At 41.5% G+C, this 13,023-nt stretch overlaps 2 protein-coding genes and 1 long non-coding RNA gene across 5 annotated transcripts in view; 1 reads left to right on the top strand and 2 right to left on the bottom strand.

The window, feature by feature from the left end:
* Positions 1 to 13,023, bottom strand: part of Erich1 (glutamate-rich 1) — a gene marked incomplete at its 5' end in the record, with an annotated part of 52,793,804 nt that overhangs the window by 24,125,162 nt on the left and 28,655,619 nt on the right.
* LOC148000578 (uncharacterized) overlaps positions 1 to 13,023 on the bottom strand; it is a 49,074-nt gene that overhangs the window by 2,902 nt on the left and 33,149 nt on the right. Inside the window, exon 2 of the long non-coding RNA XR_015640393.1 lies at positions 296 to 426. This is a non-coding gene — a long non-coding RNA (uncharacterized LOC148000578). The remainder of the gene's footprint in view (positions 1 to 295; positions 427 to 13,023) is intronic.
* Positions 1 to 13,023, top strand: part of Slc7a2 (solute carrier family 7 member 2) — a 58,263-nt gene that overhangs the window by 16,340 nt on the left and 28,900 nt on the right.

The following is a 13,023-nucleotide window of genomic DNA, read 5'->3' as shown; positions in this document are numbered from 1 at the left end:
TTCAGACACAATATAGTTTTGTTTTTATAAACCATTTGTGATTACATCACCAAGCACATACACTAAGTGTGTATTCTATTTAAGTTTTTAATTGTTTGGGGGGGAGGAGAGTGGTTACCTTTTTAGAGCACCAAGAAAGCTTCATGGAGAAATTAAGATTTGGGAAATATAGAGGGAGGAAGAAAAGGGCTAGATATAAGGGGAGGTGAGTATTTACTGACTTAATCCTAAGTGAGACTAATGCCTGACACACAGAATAGACAAGACTGTGACAAGTTTACGTGTGGATGCTTACCTGGGTGTCTGAATCACATCAATGCACAACTGGAGATTCTGGGAGCTCAGAACCCAAGACTGAAGGGCTGTAGTGCCAGAGGTACCTGTGAGCAGCAGTCGTGGTATTTTCCTGCGTATAGATCTCTCCATCTTTAATAACAAGGATATATTATATTTTATTAGTATTTATGTATTTATTACATAATATTTATTTATATACAGCTTCCTTGCTGCTTTATCATTGCTCTGTGAGTGCAGACCTGCTGTATAAAACTCTTAAAGTATCCAGAAAAGCCTGTCCTTCCAGCTATATGCTCTAAGGTACTTAACAAGTTGCTGCAGGGCTGAAATATTTGAGACTGAAATGACCTTTTGTAAACCTGTGTTGTACTGAGCATTTTTTAGATTTTCTTTATTTTGAAAGAAAACACATAGTACCATGATGACATTTGCTCTCAGATTGGTTGATATTATTGATTAAGCTAACATATGCAAGGTAACCATAATTCTACTGATTCTATTCTCTTCCTCCTTTTCTCCTTGAGCCATTTTAGGTTGCTTGCCTTTTAAAAAGAAATACACTTAAAATGTGAAGTTGTATATTTTGCTAGAAGGAGGACAAAGAAGTATTGATATTTCAGAAGAAAATGGAGGGAAATGCTTGTAGGGGTTAGGCAATGTTTGGTATACTTTGTGTGTTTCCCATATAAATAAACAAACCAAAAGAGCTTGTAAATGACCTGTGCTTGTTCCTTGTGATTCTGGTAAGGGAACAGATTGTGTGGCTATAAACATTTACATCACATTCATTTGGCAGGATGCTGATAAAACCCTTTTAGTCTGCATTCCTTTGCTGGTAGTTTGATTGACACTCCTACTCCCATTGGTAGTATATGCCCTTCCACCCATATTAGCTCCTGTCTGCCATCACGTAGTGCCTCTGAAACTTCCCTAGTCTGAGCACACAGTGAAGACAGCCATACCAGGACTTGGCTCTAGGTGAGCCAGTAGCCCCAGAAAGGGGTTCTTCATGAGAAAGAGTTGTAGCTCTGGGCTCTGGCCTTCTTTCTGCTTTCTGGCAGTGACTCTCTCATTAGCCTGGGGTGCTGGGATATGCTTGGCTCAGGAGGAAGACTCAAGAAAACCCAGCTCTTGTGTCCATGCCCAGAATGATGTGTTACTGGCGCCGCTAGTCGTACAAGGAAGAAACCAAACCCAAATGTGGAGGCAGGCTGCTTTCACTTTCCCGTTTAAAGTGCTCTGTTCTGCACCAAAGGCAACGCTTAAGGAATTGCGTTTGGAATGGTTTTTAAACTGAGACTATAGGGGCCAGCGGGACAGCTCAGTTGGTAAAGGCACTTGCTATGGAGACTCACAACCTGAGTTCAATCCAGTTGGTAGGAGAGAGTCAACTCCTCCCAATTCCCCCTCCACTTGTGCACCATGGTGTGTGCAGCACAAGTCGGTTATATTTAAATCGAGATCACAAAGACTTAAAAATCTGTGGGACTGCATTAATGACTGACTATAAGGGCTGCAGAACCTCAGCTTCAGACAGGGAAGGAGATTATATGGCTTATTTTAGGAGGGAGCCTTCTCACCCCTTTCAGTGTCAAACTGATGGGACTTCAGATACAAACGCTGGGGTTTAAAGAGCCCTTCAGATCACGAGTTGAATTTGAGTCTGTCTAGTGAGCTAACAGCAGGTAAGCTGTAAGGGGCTCGTGTCTCTGGTCCATAGACACCAGGCAGATGGCCTCAGGACCTGCTTCACATGACAGTGAAGTGAGCTCCTGGTTCCAACTGCTGCTTTCTGGGTTTTCTGACATTGATATTGGACCATAATTCTAACACAAGGACTTTGTGGTAAAAGTGAAGACAGAAAAAAAGAGGGTTCAGTTTTCAATATAGGAGAGTTTTTAAGATAGCAAACCATGTTAAGACCAGAATGTATTGGCAAGCTCTTGGATGAAGGTTTTAAGACACTCGGGACATTGTTTCTAGGAGTTTATATTGGGTTATTTTTGTATGAAAGCAGAACATTTGAAAGCTTGAAGGATTTTTTTTTTTTTGAGGTTTGAAATTCTATGAAAGCTGTGAACTGTATTCTGAAATTTTTGAATATATGCATAAGCTTCCAAATGTTTTGGTTTTAAAGTAGATTTGTAAGTAAAGTAACTCATTGCCTATTGGCCATTATCAGAGTTGTCCGATAAATAATTTCCTTCCCTGCTTCAATGTCGTGAAAGCTTTTAGATGTTTATCCTGGGCTTGAGATGTGTGTGGTTTCTCTAGTTCCAAATGAAATGGTCAGAACATGTTAATTTGTACGTTTGTTTATTGTTTCTGTCCACAGTTGTGTTTTTATTTCCACAAGGGTAAAAACTTGGCTTTATTCATTGTGTTGGTTTGTATATGCTTGGCCCAGAGAGTGGAACTAATAGGAGGTGTGGCCTTGTTGGAGGAAGAGTGTATGGTGCGTTTGGGTTTTAAGACCCTCATCCTAGCTGCCTAGAAGCCAGACTTCTAGCTGCCTTCAGAACAAGAGGTAAAACTCTCAGCTCCTCCTGCACCATGTCTGCCTGGATGCTGCCATGCTCCCACCACGATAACAGACTGATAGTAGACATTAAGCCAGCCGCAATTAAATGTTTTTTTTTTTTTATAAGACTCGCCTTGGTCATGGTGTCTGTTCACAACAGTAAAACCCTAACTAAGACATTCATGTTCTTTCCTCAGTGCCCAGGACAATGGCAGTTTAGAAATGGATCTAATCAACTGAACTGTCCACATCATTGACATACCTTATGTGTGTTAGGGATTTCTCAACTTTTATTTTTCACATCGATAATTAAAGAAAGTTGAAGCCTAGCCTTACAAACACACATTTGTCTGTTTGTCTCTGTGGCTCTTTGTTCTCACTTCATGTATGCTGAAGCTGTTTTACTAGTACTTTTTGTTAGATGTGACTCCTAAGTGTGAGGTTCTGTGGGAGAAGCTTGGCCCTTGGGGTGGCAACATTGAGAGGCTATAGGATGTTTAAGAGTGCTGCCAGGCTGCACTTGGTTATGCCATTGGAGTCATGACCCCTCTGAAGGGATTAAGGTAGTCCTTGTCAGTTCTAAATTAGTTCTCACAAGAACGTTGATACTGAAAGTGTGAACCCGGCCTCTCCCTGAATCATGGCTTATTTTGCCATATGATCTCTCCTCATGTTCCCCACATGAGGCCATTCATGATGAAGCTACGACAGTGCTCCTGAATCTCCTGTTAACTGAGTTAATACCTTCATGAGGGAAGTGCCCAGCTTCAAGCATTTCGTTATGGTGACAAAGGGGGGCATATTGTATATATTTTAAGAAGAATTTATCCCTAATAAGTTGAATTTATCCCATTCTAGAATGAGTCTTTTAGTCTTAGAATTTACTGTATCATAAGCTACTGTTGTTTTTAATTGTGGTTTTTTTTCTGGGTATTATTATCATGTGCCTGGTTGGTTTTCCTTCATGTGTATGGTTATAACATTGACTGGTCCTTTTCCGCCTACCTCCAAATTTTTCATATTTTTTTGATGTGATGAATCAGTAATTACACATATAAACTAAGAATTAAAAATCCAGAGGATAACCACTGTCGTTAATGGGAATTTTTTTCAGTTACGTTTAGTATAATTTTTGGTGTCGTGTTTCTTACATGTTAGGTCCTTGCATTATTGGGTGTCTATTTGTTGTTCCGTTTCTCCCCTCCACCTGTGAATTAACTTGTAATGGGTTTTGTTCCTTTTAATGCTGGGAGCTGTGATTTACCATACACTGTCCAGGTGGTAATGAATTCAGGCCACCTGGGCTCAGGCCTTCTCTCCACTCAAATGTATTACTCTTCTGCTTACGTGCAAAGAATCTTTCTCTGTATCTAATATGCCCCTTAACCCACTCACCGAGTTTTTAATTTCTCTGATTATATTTTTTCCAGAGGCCTGTTTGGATCTTTTTTTATTTAATCTACTTGATTACTTTTCTGCTTTGATTCACATATTTAAACAATATTCTGATCGTTTGCATTTTCATATTCAACTGTGATTTCCCATTATCTGAAGCTTTAGAAGGGCCACCAGTCACTTTTAAATGCTGTGGTTTATTTTATAGTGCCCTGGTTTGTTTTGTTGTGTGCTTGGAAAATTTTGGTTGTAAGCCCCTAATTTGCCTAATTGAATCGGTGGGAATGCTGAAGCCCTAAACTGAGCAGGCTTTGCTCCCAAGAGTATTTGCATTCATGCAGAATACAGGCTATGAGTCTTTTTTATTAGATACACAAAAGCGCTACTGACCTTGGCCACTTGGATCCTGTTCTCGTGCTGGGGACCAACACTCTGGTTTCTGCCCTCTGGTCTTGCACCTCCACAGACATCTGACTCCTTATTAGCTGCACATCCACTGTTCTGCTTCTGCCTCATTCAAGTTCACTGTCTCTTTCCCTCTGCTTCCCTCCCTATCCCAGATCTCCCTCCTCCTTCCCTTTCTCTTTTCCTCCCTGGTCCCCTCCCCTCCTTGTAGGCCTTCCATTGCCCTTTTGTGAATGCCAGTAAACTGCTCTTTCATTCATTGACTCAGAACTCAGCTGAGGTTTGGAAGCAGTCCCCTGAGTAGCCAGCCCATCCTAGCTCTGGCAAGCAGACTGCCTGCTTAGTTGCCGAGCATTAACAGTCTGTGTATGCTTCATACATGCACTTGTGATTTGGGGAAGGTGGTCTTATACTGTCATGTTCAACAATGACAAATGTTTTATAAGATACAGCCTCTGAGCTCTCAGGTCTCTTAGTATTTGAAATACATGTTGACCATCCATAACCCCAAATTCTGAAATCCCAAATCCTCTCAATCCAAAATGTATTGAGCTCAAAAATTTCAGATTTCAGGTATACATGGTGGAGGGGTAAAAGTCAGCAAATAGTCCAGAATTCATCAGATAAGCGACACTTAGCTGGTACTAAACTGCCTTGCACAAAGAAGACGCTAATGTCCATTAAAGGACTGTCAGGGATGGAAAAAGAGGTGAGCCAAGGAAGCAGCGTGCGTCCCTTTGCTCTCCCTCCGGGTCCCCCGCGGTACCACTGGGCGTTCCTTAGAACTCTCCAGACGGAGGTCGACTGGGAAGATGGCTCTTGAACTGTCTCATAGCTGTCATCAGAGAGGGGAGAGGGATGGTAGTGGGGGTTGGTGGGAAAGCCTTGGGCCTTGATTTTCTCCTTTAAGGGTTTCCAGCTCTCTGTTTCATCAGTTTCTATATAACTGTGTCTTTCTAAATAAAAGTAGGCAGCTCATACGAATGGAGTAATTTTGGTGTCCCAAGATTAAAAAAAAAAATCTAAATATCTATCCATGGTGTATGTTACAGAAATAAATTAATAGCCCCTTTCCCCTGAACCACACGCCATCCATGGGGTGCCTGGTCTGTAGGGGGCACTTAACATGTGTGTCTCATGGTCTGTAGGGGGCACTTAACATGTGTGTCTCGTGGGGTCTGAGCAGAACCGTGTTGCCTTCATCTGGCCGGTCAGAAAAGCAGGTGTCAGCATTGAAAATCTCTCTCACCCGCAACCCCACGCTGTGTCCACATTGGGCACTGCTTTCAGGGGCTGTTTTGGTCACTTGTTAGACCAAGTGAGCGCACACGCTAACAGAATGCCATCTGAAGATTGTTAGCTTCTAAAATGCTTGGTTTCCTGTGAGTGGCCCCTGGCTGGAGAGCTTTGTTATTGTTATCTCTGAAAGGGGTCAGAACAAAATAAAACAAAACAGTCTGTCCCCCCACTGTCCCCTTTCGCCACTCAGGAGTGAGGAAATTACAAAAAAGTATTGATTGGGACAACAGTCAAGGGTGACACAGAGTCAGCGGTGTCCTGGCATGTAGATAAGGACGGATGTGCGATATTGTCTCGTGTTTTCTCTGTATTGTGTGATTTTTAGAAATATCCTTAAGCGCCTGAGGTTTGCCTTGACTCTGTGTAAGGCGAAGTGTGCCTCTGCTCACGCCTTACGTGTGCAAGGGTGTTCACCTACATCGCTAGAGAAGGGATATTTTTCACTGTGGATACTTTTTTTGTTTGGAGGAAAACAATCGTAAAGGAGTTCTTTTTTAAAGGGGCAACTGATTTGGTGGGTCTGCTAATTTGATTGGCCATGATAACCAAAGTAGCCGTTCCAGTAGGAAGAAATATAATCACTACACTGTCCACCTGAAACGCGTACAGTAAGGACAAGCAAAAAAAAAAAAAAAAAAAAAACTCAAACCCAGAGTATAATATAATTATTAGTGTTTGCTGAATGTTCTTGTCTCTTCATGAATGGTATGTGCTCCACAGAAGGATGTCCGGACAACGGGACACTGTGGATAGCAGTGTGGGACATGGGAAGTAAGAGGGGCCCTGACGGAGGCACTGTGACAATCTAGAAGGATTTGTTTGCTCAGGTCTTAATTTGACAATCATCTGTTTACTTTTGAATGGTTAAGTTAGAGCCCTGTTTGTCTCCTTAGCAATGGGCTGTAGATGGACTTCCACTCAGGGACATTAAGCAACTTGAAGGTTCTAGAACTGCAGATGTTGAAATATCATTTTTGCTGTTTGCCAACGAAAACATTTTTGTGAACAGGGTTTTTGGTTTTTTGTTTGTTTGTTGTTTGTTTGTTTTTAAGCCTCCTTTGAAAGATTCTTAGACAAACCTGTTCTTTGTTGACATAAAGTAAAAAGAAATAGAGTTAAACAGTGAGAATTTGAGAAATATAGTTCACAATAAGTACTTTTTGGTAATATTCATAAAATGTCTCTCGGTGACGAGAATATTTTGCTTATAACTAATAACATTCTGTAAAGACTAGCCAAAGTGCCACCCCCAAGTCTTTTTAAAGCAGGTCTTTTAAGTACTCAGAGAAAAGTAAGGCTATGGCTTCCTAGACTATAGTCTTAAATAGTAATGTTGTTTAAGAATAAGAAAAAAATCAAATATGCGAATCCTGTCAGATAGTGACTCCGGTCTAAGGGGGAACAAGGCAGGTAGGTAGATACCAGACAGAACAACTGTGGCTGCCTCGGGAATTCATTTGAGCAGTTTAACATTAAAATTTTCAGGAATAGAGGAAGTATGAATTTTTGAGAAATGGCAACAAAATATTAGAATTGAAGTTTTGTGAAATAGTTCACCATATGAGTGGTCAAGAACAGAATGACCCAGAATGGGAGCAGTAGGTGACTGAGAAAAGACAACCAGTGAGATCCCCCTTTGAGGGGTCCGTGCAGTAATGCAGTCTGACTAGAATAGAATACATAAACCAGGGGCAACTGGAAGCCAAAGGTGGAGAGAAAGGGAACACTTAAACCTGCCTCATGACTTCAGGTCCAGGTGAATTACACGTTGAGGTGTTAGAAGAACTTGTAGAAATGTGGACTTGGTGACCCTCTGTAACTTTAACAGGACCCTCTGTAACTGAAACAGGAGGGAGATGAAAAAGAATAAATTACCCTTATTTTCAAACTGGAGACACTGGGAACCACAGGTCAGACACTTGCACACTAATTACCAGGAAAGGTTCAGATACTTCTAGTATGTGCCCAGAAAAGAAGGACTGGATCCCCAGAAGGCATCACGAGCTTCTTTTTACTGAGGTTAGTAGACCAGTGGGGATGGGAAGTATGGATATGTACACTGTATGCAGTGGTGCACAGCTGTGATTCAGGCATTCAAAAGGTTGGGGTTGGAGGACCATAGGTTGTAGGCTATCCTGAGCTACAGGGACAGAATGAACGAGATCCCATCTCGATAAAAAGGCAGGAGGAGAGCCAAAATAATATATCAGGGTTTTTCAAAACTTTTAACATCTTTTATTGTGGCAGCTTTGGCTACATAGGCAAAGAAATAGACTAGAGAGAATCATAGCTTAGCCATTAGCTGCTTGGTGTGCCCAGAGTTTTGTCAGAAGGCCAGTTTCCTGTGGGAGGGACATAGGTGATATGACATGATGCTGTGCTCTTGCCTTTGTCAGGCTTAGCATGTTTAATATCACTGACTGAAAAGTGGAAGACAAACCTGTCAAAATGGCAGTGACACAAAGATAGGCAGGACATTTAGTGACTTGATCGGTGGACCTGAGCTACAACAGTCTCAAACAGGACACTGGAAATGCTAAGTTTTAGTTTGGAAGTGGTATGGTGAAACACTGTGGAACTGAGGCATCCACCATATAAATATCTTTGATAAAAACAAACAAACAAACAAAAAACAAAATCCAGTCATGTGTGTTTGAGTTGACTTCAAACCTGGTATGAATCAGTCACGTCTTTGTTGAGTTGATGGATGCTTGTCTATATTTCAGAATCTCTGAGAGGGCATCAGAAATGCAACACAAAGTAAAATACAGGGTGTTGTTTCAAGAAACTTAACAGCCTTTAGGAATATGTTAATCTCTAGAGCTTGCTCAACAAAGGTATCCAAGATCGGGTGACTTACCGGAAACAAACTGTGTCACAGTTCTGAAGTCACAAGTCCAAAAGTCAGAATGACATCTGGGGCACAGTTCCCCAGGACTCTTGAGGGACAATCCCCTTTTCATTTCCCTCTGCCTTATGGTGGGTAGTCCTCAACCTCTGCTATTCCTTGGTTCAGAGATGTATCACCGACTTGTGCCTGTTACCACACGGCATTTTCCTGTGTGTCATGTGGCAGTTTCCTCTTTATATGTGAGAGCACAAGTCCTATTCTGCTAGGGCTCGCCCTAATGGACTTAAAGCCCACAAAGTCCCTCATTCCACACAGTGTCACCACGCCATCCTGGAGTTCAGAACTTCACAGATGTTTTAGAAGGACAACTCAGCCTGTAATAAGGAGTAAAACGTGTTCATCCAAGTAGTTGTCTATATTATAAAGACCGAAATGACCTAAAAGTACAGAGTAAGCTAGGGGTGTGGGGTAGATGCTTTTGACAGTGTGTGAGTTTGCAGCTGGGATCCCAAATACCAAGAAAGAAAAAGAAAAAGTGAAAGAAAACAACAACAACAGCAAACTAGTCCTGGGAGAGCAAGAGGGACCTAACTTAATGGAAAGGGACCTGTCCGGGTAAAAAGGAAAATGTACTTTTCCAAGAAGAAACACCAGACATAAAGCCCCAGATTATGTGTTCTGGGGAAGTTAAAAGGAAATCCAGTGTTACTCAAGGCAGAGAGGAGGAAGTAGAAGATGGGCTAAGGGGATAAGAGAAGCTCCAAAGCCTGTACACCATGTTTCTCAGATCAGGGTGGTTATTAAAAACAGCAAATTGATGGAGGTGTATAGTAGAGTGAAAGTAGACTGTAAGCAAATGAGACTGTGTTCCGCCACGTCTGGAACTCTCTGCCTTGTGGGGTGTGTCATGCCTTCTGTCAGGGGTTCTCAGTGTGTTTGCTGGGCTTGAATGGATCTGTGTACCTGAGGAAGTGTTTGGGCGGTAGCCATTTTGATTTATTTGAATGAGGTTTATCTGTATTTGTTGTTAAGACAGAATTAAACCCAGGGAGATAGAAGTGAAGAAACACATTCAGGAGGTAAAAGGTTTTCTAGCAGTGAGCATTATACAGAGGGAAACAGATGTCTTCATACCCAGCCCTTCTTGAGGGCCAAAGATGAAGAAGACTCCATGTGGTGCTGGCGGGGGTGAATAAATGCTCAGCAAGGTGAGCTGAGGAGGCTGTTTCCTTAAAGGTCCTATACATGAAGCATCCACTATGTTTTGAAAGATGGTGTTAAGATTTCTATGTTCTTTAAGATAGAAAATGAAGATTAAAAATCAAAAAAAAATTAAAAATCTTAGTACCATTGGAGAATAATCAAGTACCCGAATTCCTTTAAAAATCTTGGCAGCATTTTTAGCTAGTTCCCTTAAGTCCATGTGTCTTTTCTAGTATGCGGTAGTAGTCTTCGTGAGAGTCCTTTAAGCTCAAGTCTTGGGCACATCTCTCTCTGTCCTTCCCTGCCTGTCCTTCAGCTGCTGATCTGTAGTTCACTCATTCTGACGAGCTTAATTACAGAGATTCCTGCAATAAATATATGTTAAGCCTATTATGTCTTATGTAGAAATGATGGCATGTGAATATGTGCATTTCGTTTCGTACCAAACAAGCAGTGTTACCTTCTTTGGGGAGGAAGGAACCAGAGAGCACCCAGCAAGTACATTTTCCCAAGTATATTTTAGAGGTATGTCATCCTTCACCCCACCTCTTGGAGGAGATCTTTACCAGATTCCTGTTCTCAAAATCTCCCTTTCTCCCAACTCTCTTGGTAGGTAGATACCTAAAGTACTCATTCCTTTCAGACTGTTGACTTTCCTTTGAGAGAAAAGGAGTCAGGGGCTGGTAGAGAAGGCAGAGAAATGTCTTACTGGCTTCAGTGGCTCAGACACCTGGCATGGGGACAGAAAAAGGGGACCAGGAGACGAGCCAGGAGCAGCTAGGAACACACAGGTCAATATCTCTCTTCACATGTGTGGGCAAGAAAGCAAATGTTCCAAGGATAGTTTGTGGGCAGGTCAGACCACAGCATTCACGTGGAGAGCAGCAGAACTCAGGGCTACAGGGCTAAGCTGGAGAAGCACAGAGGAGTGATTTGGAAACCCAGGCTAAGGGCAACTGAGAGTCCAGTGCAAATAAGATTCAACGCATTAAAAATAAAACTTACTGGTAGCATTTCATGGTTCTTACATCAGTGTTCTGATGTTCATATATAGTTGGATAGATATCCAAGCATTCTTAAAATTATGGAAACTAAATTCTGCTTTCTTAAAATAACTCATTTACGAACCTTTGTACAGCATGGTCTCAAGTATGTGTTAGTTCTCTCAAACACCGTTTAAACCGAGAGCTGGGAAACGGCAGCGTTGGTTTCCTGGATATAGCGCTCGCTCTCGCTCGCGCTCTCTCTCTCTCGCGCTCTCTCTCTCTCTCTCTCTCTCTCTCTCTACACACACACACACACACACACACACACACACACACACACACATACACACAGAGCATGTTAGTGCTAAAGCCTCTGAGAGTCAAATCAAATAGTGTTTTGTAAAACAGCAGCAGAATTTTGGAGTCAAAGAGAGTTTTTATCTTTCTTACATTCTTTTTAACTGAACACTATAAATACACTACAAATGTGTGCTCATAATGTAAATTGCTGGTTTTAAAATACTTTATGTTGGATGTTGAATACTTTTTGTGCATTTGTGTGTGAGTGTATGGCATGAATGTGTGTGAGCATGGTGTGTGTGTGTGTGTGTGTGTGTGTGTTGCACACTTGGGTGCACATAGGTGGAACCATAGCTGGATAATAGATGTCTTCATCTAGCACTCTGTCTTATGGCCTTAAGAGTGCCTTTCTCAGTAAATCGGAAGCTCTCTGTTTGGGCTCTGCTAGCAAGACAGCAAGCTCTGGGGTCACCTTTCTCTCTCCTAACACCTAGTGTTTGGTTGGAGTCCTGCAGAGCATACCCAGCTTTTTATGTGGTTGCTGGGGGTTCAGACTAGGCCCTCAGGCTTGCATATGGGTGACAAGCCATCTCATCAGCCCTCATTTGTGTGAGTCATTTTTTATAAAAACTACTCTTCCCACATTATTTAAATACCTTAAAAGTTTTATTGATGAATTACTATCAGATAGGTTTCGGTTATGAGATAATAATTTAAATTTTAAATCGCACAGTAATGTAAACTTCTGTTTAAGTCAAATCAGTGCGTGGAGGAGCTTTTGGTAAAGATTTTATATATTAGTAACTTTTGAGAATTCCTCTTTTATTGTTTATTATAGAAATGACTGTTACTAGTTTGCAAAACTTAGATTTATTTTTCCAAGAAAAGGGTTGCTTCAGATAAAATAAAGATTGTTTAACTTCCAGTTTCAGAAGTAGCAGAGGATACGAGTTTATCAAAGTTTCAAAATGAGTTCAAAGATTGTGGATATTGCTTCATTGTTAGAAGAATTCTAAATGGTTTTCCCATTAATATTTTTGCTTTAGATACTGTGCTGTTGGCAGCCTGGCTTTATTTACTGTTTATTTAGCTTTTGAGACAAAGTCTGTATATATGATCCCGGCTGGCCTTGAACTCTTGATCCTCTTCTTTCAGCCGTCAGAGTGATGGGACTATAGAATTTCATTGCCACCTTTAGCCTCTTTTTCCCTTTTCTTTTCTTCATCTCTTGAAAACTTCACTGTCTCCAGCTCCAGCTGGGGTCTGAGCAGTGTGCCCCCTGGTGTACATTCTGGTAATGCAGGACCTCCCTTAACACAGGCCACAGGGATAACCAGTCTGCCTGTCTCTGGTTTCTGTCTCTATGCTCCCCCCTAGAATGGTTTTAAAGGATTTCCATTTAGACATAAAAAGTTTCCACTTTTGAAATTTCTAAGGCTTGACCTTTGAGAGAACTTGAAGTTGTGTTGAGCAGTTGGTAGGCTGAATTCAGTCAGAAATATGAAAATAAAGACAACTTTTGCTTTAAAAATATGCTTGTGGTTTAAGAACGCCATTGTTTCAAGTTGGGCTCATTTTTAACATTGTCCTTCATTTGCATATTCTAAATCTAACTTGTAGTTCTGCGCCATGGGATGAGCTGGCATCGGTTTCCTCACTTGCTCCAGGCACACAATGGGAGTGTTTTATTCTAAAGTAGCTGAAGCCAAGTGAACTTAACAGAGTTCCCATAATCAATAGCTGTGTTTCAAGGATCTTCCCAAGAT

This window comes from Rattus norvegicus, chromosome 16 (genome assembly GCF_021556685.1).
Source record: "Rattus norvegicus strain SHRSP/BbbUtx chromosome 16, alternate assembly SHRSP_T2T, whole genome shotgun sequence".
Taxonomy (NCBI): Eukaryota; Metazoa; Chordata; class Mammalia; order Rodentia; family Muridae; genus Rattus; species Rattus norvegicus.
This window is presented reverse-complemented; position numbering and strand designations above follow the sequence as displayed.